Source organism: Syngnathus typhle, linkage group LG3 (genome assembly GCF_033458585.1).
Source record: "Syngnathus typhle isolate RoL2023-S1 ecotype Sweden linkage group LG3, RoL_Styp_1.0, whole genome shotgun sequence".
Lineage (NCBI taxonomy): Eukaryota > Metazoa > Chordata > Actinopteri > Syngnathiformes > Syngnathidae > Syngnathus > Syngnathus typhle.
The window spans coordinates 24,824,888-24,832,128 of record NC_083740.1 but is presented as its reverse complement, the minus strand read 5'-3'; positions in this window follow the sequence as shown (position 1 = coordinate 24,832,128).

The window sequence follows — 7,241 nt, the reverse complement described above, 5'->3', positions numbered from 1 at the left end:
TCTCCTTCTGGAGCTCGCCTAAGTGCCAACGGCTCTTGCGCCGTAATGTGTCCGCTTTGCCTGGTTCCCTCGGTCGGCCACAAATAGCGAAAAACCAGCCTCTCCTTCTGGAGCTCGCCTAAGTGCCAACGGCTCTTGCGCCGTAATGTGTCCGCTTTGCCTGGTTCCCTCGGTCGGCCACAAACGGCGAAAAATCAGCCTCTCCTTCTGGAGCTCGCCTAAGTGCCAACGGCTCTTGCGCCGTAATGTGTCCGCTTTGCCTGGTTCCCTCGGTCGGCCACAAACGGCGAAAAATCAGCCTCTCCTTCTGGAGCTCGCCTAAGTGCCAACGGCTCTTGCGCCGTAATGTGTCCGCTTTGCCTGGTTCCCTCGGTCGGCCACAAATAGCGAAAAACCAGCCTCTCCTTCTGGAGCTCGTGCCAACTTTGGCGAATATTTTCTAAGTGCCAACGGCTCTTGCGCCGTAATGTGTCCGCTTTGCCTGGTTCCCTCGGTCGGCCACAAATAGCGAAAAACCAGCCTCTCCTTCTGGAGCTCGCCTAAGTGCCAACGGCTCTTGCGCCGTAATGTGTCCGCTTTGCCTGGTTCCCTCGGTCGGCCACAAATAGCGAAAAACCAGCCTCTCCTTCTGGAGCTCGCCTAAGTGCCAACGGCTCTTGCGCCGTAATGTGTCCGCTTTGCCTGGTTCCCTCGGTCGGCCACAAACGGCGAAAAATCAGCCTCTCCTTCTGGAGCTCGCCTAAGTGCCAACGGCTCTTGCGCCGTAATGTGTCCGCTTTGCCTGGTTCCCTCGGTCGGCCACAAATAGCGAAAAACCAGCCTCTCCTTCTGGAGCTCGCCTAAGTGCCAACGGCTCTTGCGCCGTAATGTGTCCGCTTTGCCTGGTTCCCTCGGTCGGCCACAAACGGCGAAAAATCAGCCTCTCCTTCTGGAGCTCGCCTAAGTGCCAACGGCTCTTGCGCCGTAATGTGTCCGCTTTGCCTGGTTCCCTCGGTCGGCCACAAATAGCGAAAAACCAGCCTCTCCTTCTGGAGCTCGCCTAAGTGCCAACGGCTCTTGCGCCGTAATGTGTCCGCTTTGCCTGGTTCCCTCGGTCGGCCACAAACGGCGAAAAATCAGCCTCTCCTTCTGGAGCTCGCCTAAGTGCCAACGGCTCTTGCGCCGTAATGTGTCCGCTTTGCCTGGTTCCCTCGGTCGGCCACAAACGGCGAAAAATCAGCCTCTCCTTCTGGAGCTCGCCTAAGTGCCAACGGCTCTTGCGCCGTAATGTGTCCGCTTTGCCTGGTTCCCTCGGTCGGCCACAAATAGCGAAAAACCAGCCTCTCCTTCTGGAGCTCGTGCCAACTTTGGCGAATATTTTCTAAGTGCCAACGGCTCTTGCGCCGTAATGTGTCCGCTTTGCCTGGTTCCCTCGGTCGGCCACAAATAGCGAAAAACCAGCCTCTCCTTCTGGAGCTCGCCTAAGTGCCAACGGCTCTTGCGCCGTAATGTGTCCGCTTTGCCTGGTTCCCTCGGTCGGCCACAAATAGCGAAAAACCAGCCTCTCCTTCTGGAGCTCGCCTAAGTGCCAACGGCTCTTGCGCCGTAATGTGTCCGCTTTGCCTGGTTCCCTCGGTCGGCCACAAACGGCGAAAAATCAGCCTCTCCTTCTGGAGCTCGCCTAAGTGCCAACGGCTCTTGCGCCGTAATGTGTCCGCTTTGCCTGGTTCCCTCGGTCGGCCACAAATAGCGAAAAACCAGCCTCTCCTTCTGGAGCTCGCCTAAGTGCCAACGGCTCTTGCGCCGTAATGTGTCCGCTTTGCCTGGTTCCCTCGGTCGGCCACAAACGGCGAAAAATCAGCCTCTCCTTCTGGAGCTCGCCTAAGTGCCAACGGCTCTTGCGCCGTAATGTGTCCGCTTTGCCTGGTTCCCTCGGTCGGCCACAAATAGCGAAAAACCAGCCTCTCCTTCTGGAGCTCGCCTAAGTGCCAACGGCTCTTGCGCCGTAATGTGTCCGCTTTGCCTGGTTCCCTCGGTCGGCCACAAACGGCGAAAAATCAGCCTCTCCTTCTGGAGCTCGCCTAAGTGCCAACGGCTCTTGCGCCGTAATGTGTCCGCTTTGCCTGGTTCCCTCGGTCGGCCACAAATAGCGAAAAACCAGCCTCTCCTTCTGGAGCTCGCCTAAGTGCCAACGGCTCTTGCGCCGTAATGTGTCCGCTTTGCCTGGTTCCCTCGGTCGGCCACAAACGGCGAAAAATCAGCCTCTCCTTCTGGAGCTCGCCTAAGTGCCAACGGCTCTTGCGCCGTAATGTGTCCGCTTTGCCTGGTTCCCTCGGTCGGCCACAAATAGCGAAAAACCAGCCTCTCCTTCTGGAGCTCGCGCCAACTTTGTAAAAAAATTTCTAAGTGCCAACGGCTCTTGCGCCGTAAAGTGTCCGCTTTGCCTGGTTCCCTCGGTCGGCCACAAATAGCGAAAAATCAGCCTCTCCTTCTGGAGCTCGCCTAAGTGCCAACGGCTCTTGCGCCGTAATGTGTCCGCTTTGCCTGGTTCCCTCGGTCGGCCACAAATAGCGAAAAACCAGCCTCTCCTTCTGGAGCTCGCCTAAGTGCCAACGGCTCTTGCGCCGTAATGTGTCCGCTTTGCCTGGTTCCCTCGGTCGGCCACAAATAGCGAAAAATCAGCCTCTCCTTCTGGAGCTCGCCTAAGTGCCAACGGCTCTTGCGCCGTAATGTGTCCGCTTTGCCTGGTTCCCTCGGTCGGCCACAAATAGCGAAAAACCAGCCTCTCCTTCTGGAGCTCGCGCCAACTTTGTAAAAAAATTTCTAAGTGCCAACGGCTCTTGCGCCGTAAAGTGTCCGCTTTGCCTGGTTCCCTCGGTCGGCCACAAATAGCGAAAAATCAGCCTCTCCTTCTGGAGCTCGCCTAAGTGCCAACGGCTCTTGCGCCGTAATGTGTCCGCTTTGCCTGGTTCCCTCGGTCGGCCACAAATAGCGAAAAACCAGCCTCTCCTTCTGGAGCTCGCCTAAGTGCCAACGGCTCTTGCGCCGTAATGTGTCCGCTTTGCCTGGTTCCCTCGGTCGGCCACAAATAGCGAAAAATCAGCCTCTCCTTCTGGAGCTCGCCTAAGTGCCAACGGCTCTTGCGCCGTAATGTGTCCGCTTTGCCTGGTTCCCTCGGTCGGCCACAAATAGCGAAAAACCAGCCTCTCCTTCTGGAGCTCGCGCCAACTTTGTCAAAAAATTTCTAAGTGCCAACGGCTCTTGCGCCGTAAAGTGTCCGCTTTGCCTGGTTCCCTCGGTCGGCCACAAATAGCGAAAAATCAGCCTCTCCTTCTGGAGCTCGTGCCAACTTTGGCGAATATTTTCTAAGTGCCAACGGCTCTTGCGCCGTAATGTGTCCGCTTTGCCTGGTTCCCTCGGTCGGCCACAAATAGCGAAAAATCAGCCTCTCCTTCTGGAGCTCGCCTAAGTGCCAACGGCTCTTGCGCCGTAAAGTGTCCGCTTTGTCTGGTTCCCTCGGTCGGCCACAAACGGCGAAAAATCAGCCTCTCCTTCTGGAGCTCGTGCCAACTTTGGCGAATATTTTCTAAGTGCCAACGGCTCTTGCGCCGTAAAGTGTCCGCTTTGTCTGGTTCCCTCGGTCGGCCACAAATAGCGAAAAATCAGCCTCTCCTTCTGGAGCTCGCGCAAGTGCCAACGGCTCTTGCGCCGTAAAGTGTCCGCTTTGTCTGGTTCCCTCGGTCGGCCACAAACGGCGAAAAATCAGCCTCTCCTTCTGGAGCTCGTGCCAACTTTGGCGAATATTTTCTAAGTGCCAACGGCTCTTGCGCCGTAAAGTGTCCGCTTTGTCTGGTTCCCTCGGTCGGCCACAAATAGCGAAAAATCAGCCTCTCCTTCTGGAGCTCGCGCAAGTGCCAACGGCTCTTGCGCCGTAAAGTGTCCGCTTTGTCTGGTTCCCTCGGTCGGCCACAAATAGCGAAAAATCAGCCTCTCCTTCTGGAGCTCGTGCCAACTTTGGCGAATATTTTCTAAGTGCCAACGGCTCTTGCGCCGTAATGTGTCCGCTTTGTCTGGTTCCCTCGGTCGGCCACAAATAGCGAAAAATCAGCCTCTCCTTCTGGAGCTCGTGCCAACTTTGGCGAATATTTTCTAAGTGCCAACGGCTCTTGCGCCGTAAAGTGTCCGCTTTGCCTGGTTCCCTCGGTCGGCCACAAATAGCGAAAAATCAGCCTCTCCTTCTGGAGCTCGCGCCAACTTTGTCAAAAAATTTCTAAGTGCCAACGGCTCTTGCGCCGTAAAGTGTCCGCTTTGCCTGGTTCCCTCGGTCGGCCACAAATAGCGAAAAATCAGCCTCTCCTTCTGGAGCTCGCGCCAACTTTGTCAAAAAATTTCTAAGTGCCAACGGCTCTTGCGCCGTAAAGTGTCCGCTTTGCCTGGTTCCCTCGGTCGGCCACAAATAGCGAAAAATCAGCCTCTCCTTCTGGAGCTCGCGCCAACTTTGTCGAAAAATTTCTAAGTGCCAACGGCTCTTGCGCCGTAAAGTGTCCGCTTTGTCTGGTTCCCTCGGTCGGCCGCAAATAGCGAAAAATCAGCCTCTCGCCCGTCAGGTACCAGGCGTTGGGGTACCAGGGGTAAGTGCAGTACCAGCTTTGGTCTGTTGGTGCGCCAGAGTACGATGAGTTGGTCCCCCTAGTCACTGTACTCATTACCTTTACCCCCAAATCGCAAAATATAGTCAGAACGAGTGTGGGGAACACAAGTTTTGGCCCCGAGAACCAGGCGGCTGGTGTCTCTAGCGATGTGTTCCCCCCCAAAAAGTGTTCACATGCTCGGACAGCGAACCTAGGAGCTACCGCAAAGCACTCTGGAAGTGCAAGAGCGAAAAATTTTCTAAGTACAAAAACTCTCGAAAATTTTCAAAGTGTCACAGTGCTCGAAAATTTTCAAAGTGCTACATGCTTTCCATCCAAGGAAGGAATAGTGGAGGACCGGCCGCCTCCTTAAACACAAGCCGGCGGAACGACGGGGAGGACCGGCCGCCTCCTTAAACACAGGCCGGTGGAACGTTTGGCAGAATTCTTCTCGTGGAGGACCGGCCGCCTCCTTAAACACAAGCCGGCGGAACGACGGGGAGGACCGGCCGCCTCCTTAAACACAGGCCGGTGGAACGTTTGGCAGAATTCTTCTCGTGGAGGACCGGCCGCCTCCTTAAACACAGGCCGGTGGGAACGGTTGGCAGAATTGCGTGACGGCCGCCTGCTCCCGGCGTCCGCACGTGAACGAACACCCCCTCCCGGGGACGGCCGTCTGCTCCCGACCGCCGTCCTTCACCCCCTCACCTTCCGGACCCCCGTCTGCTCCCGGCGGGCCTCCGAGTACCCCCACCTTCTCCCGAACTGACCGACAGGCAATGAGACCCGCCTTGGTAGGGCCCCCACCGGCCCCGGCTCGCGCCGGCGTTGGGTGGACGGTTCCTCCCCACTTGCGGGTCGCTCTCCACGGAGGACCGGTCGCCTCACTAAACATAGGCCGGGCGAAAATCTGCGAATGTTATACATCCAAGGAGGGAGGACCGGCCGCCTCCTTAAACCACCGGCCGGGCGAAAATATGCGAATGTTATACATCCAAGGAGGGAGGACCGGTCGCCTCACTAAACATAGGCCGGGCGAAAATCTGCGAATGTTATACATCCAAGGAGGGAGGACCGGCCGCCTCCTTAAACCACCGGCCGGGCGAAAATCTGCGAATGTTATACATCCAAGAAAGGAAGGAAGGAGGGAACCGGCCGCCTCCTTAAACACAGGCCGGGCGAAAATCTGCGAATCTTATCCATCCAAGGACGGAGGACCGGCCGCCTCCTTAAACACAGGCCGGTAGGAACGGTTGGCAGAATCGCGTGACGGCCGCCTGCTCCCGGCGTCCGCACGTGAACGAACACCCCCTCCCGGGGACGGCCGTCTGCTCCCGGCCGCCGTCCTTCACCCCCTCAGCTTCCGGACCCCCGTCTGCTCCCGGCGGGCCTCCGAGTACCCTCCCCTTCTCCCGAACTGACCGACTGGCACTCATGACCCGCCTTGGTAGGGCCCCCACCGGCCCCGGCTCGCGCCGGCGTTGGGTGGACGGTTCCTCCCCACTTGCGGGTCGCACTCTAGCGCCTCGGCCGCCGCGAGAGCGTGCGCTACGCGCCGCCCCCGCAGGCCTTGGCGCGACCGAACGGCAGCGAGACCGAGACGCCCCGAATCACCCACCTAGAGGAAATCAACGGAGGCCGAGCGCGCGATCCGATTGCGGCACGCCGCGTGGGTGTCCGCCGGCCGCGCCGGTCTACCGCGAATGCTGTTTCTCAAACCCTTGCCTAACCAGACGGCACCGCGGGATGTGTTGTCGCAACTCTGCTCGACTATCCGAATAGCCTTTCCCGACTACCGCGTTGCGGGAGGCGTCTTTCGTGCCGCCGGTGGCGTATGACCTTCCGCGAGAGGCGTGCGGGCTCGGGGGGGCCGCAACGACCGAGTCTGACTCGGACGGGGCGCAGCTTCCCTCCCGGTCACAGCAATAAGCGCCGAACGCAGCGTTGGTCACCAGCCACCCCGGCGGGTTCGTCGGGAGCGCCGGTACCCTTCCGTAGCTAGTTGCCAGCTGGCCACAGCGGGCCGCACCGACCGAGTCTGACTCGGACGGGGCGCAGCTTCCCGTCTGGGTGACAGCGGCGCTGAGGACGGCGGGGCGGCCGGAACCCCTTCGACCCCCCGGCTCCCACCAGTGTCGATCAAACTCCGCATCCTGGCCGTAGCGCGAGACCGGCGGGCCGCAACGACCGAGTCTGACTCGGACGGGGCGCAGCTTCCCGCTTGGGCCTCGGCGCGCGCGCCTCGCGCGGGCAAGTCGCCGGCACAGCGCCGCGCCCCCGACCCCCGCTTTACGGAAACGAAGCGAGCCTCAGCGGGCCGCAACGACCGAGTCTGACTCGGACGGGGCGCAGCTTCCCGCCTGGGTCATCGCACGTTCCCCCAGCTCGGGCCTGGGAGGCCGACGCCTTTCCCCCGGACCACCGCCGTGCCCGCACGGTTCATCCTCGGCCCCCGCTGGCCAAGCCCGACCGACGTGCCACCCCCGTTGCCGAGTTCGCTCTTCCCGAGCTTCGTCCCCAACCCTCACGCGAGCCGTCCGTCCCCCGAACCGACCGACGGGAGCCGCTTGCCAAGCGACGTCAGCGTCAGCGTCCTACGGGTCTGATCTGGCCACAGTACTTGCGCGGCAG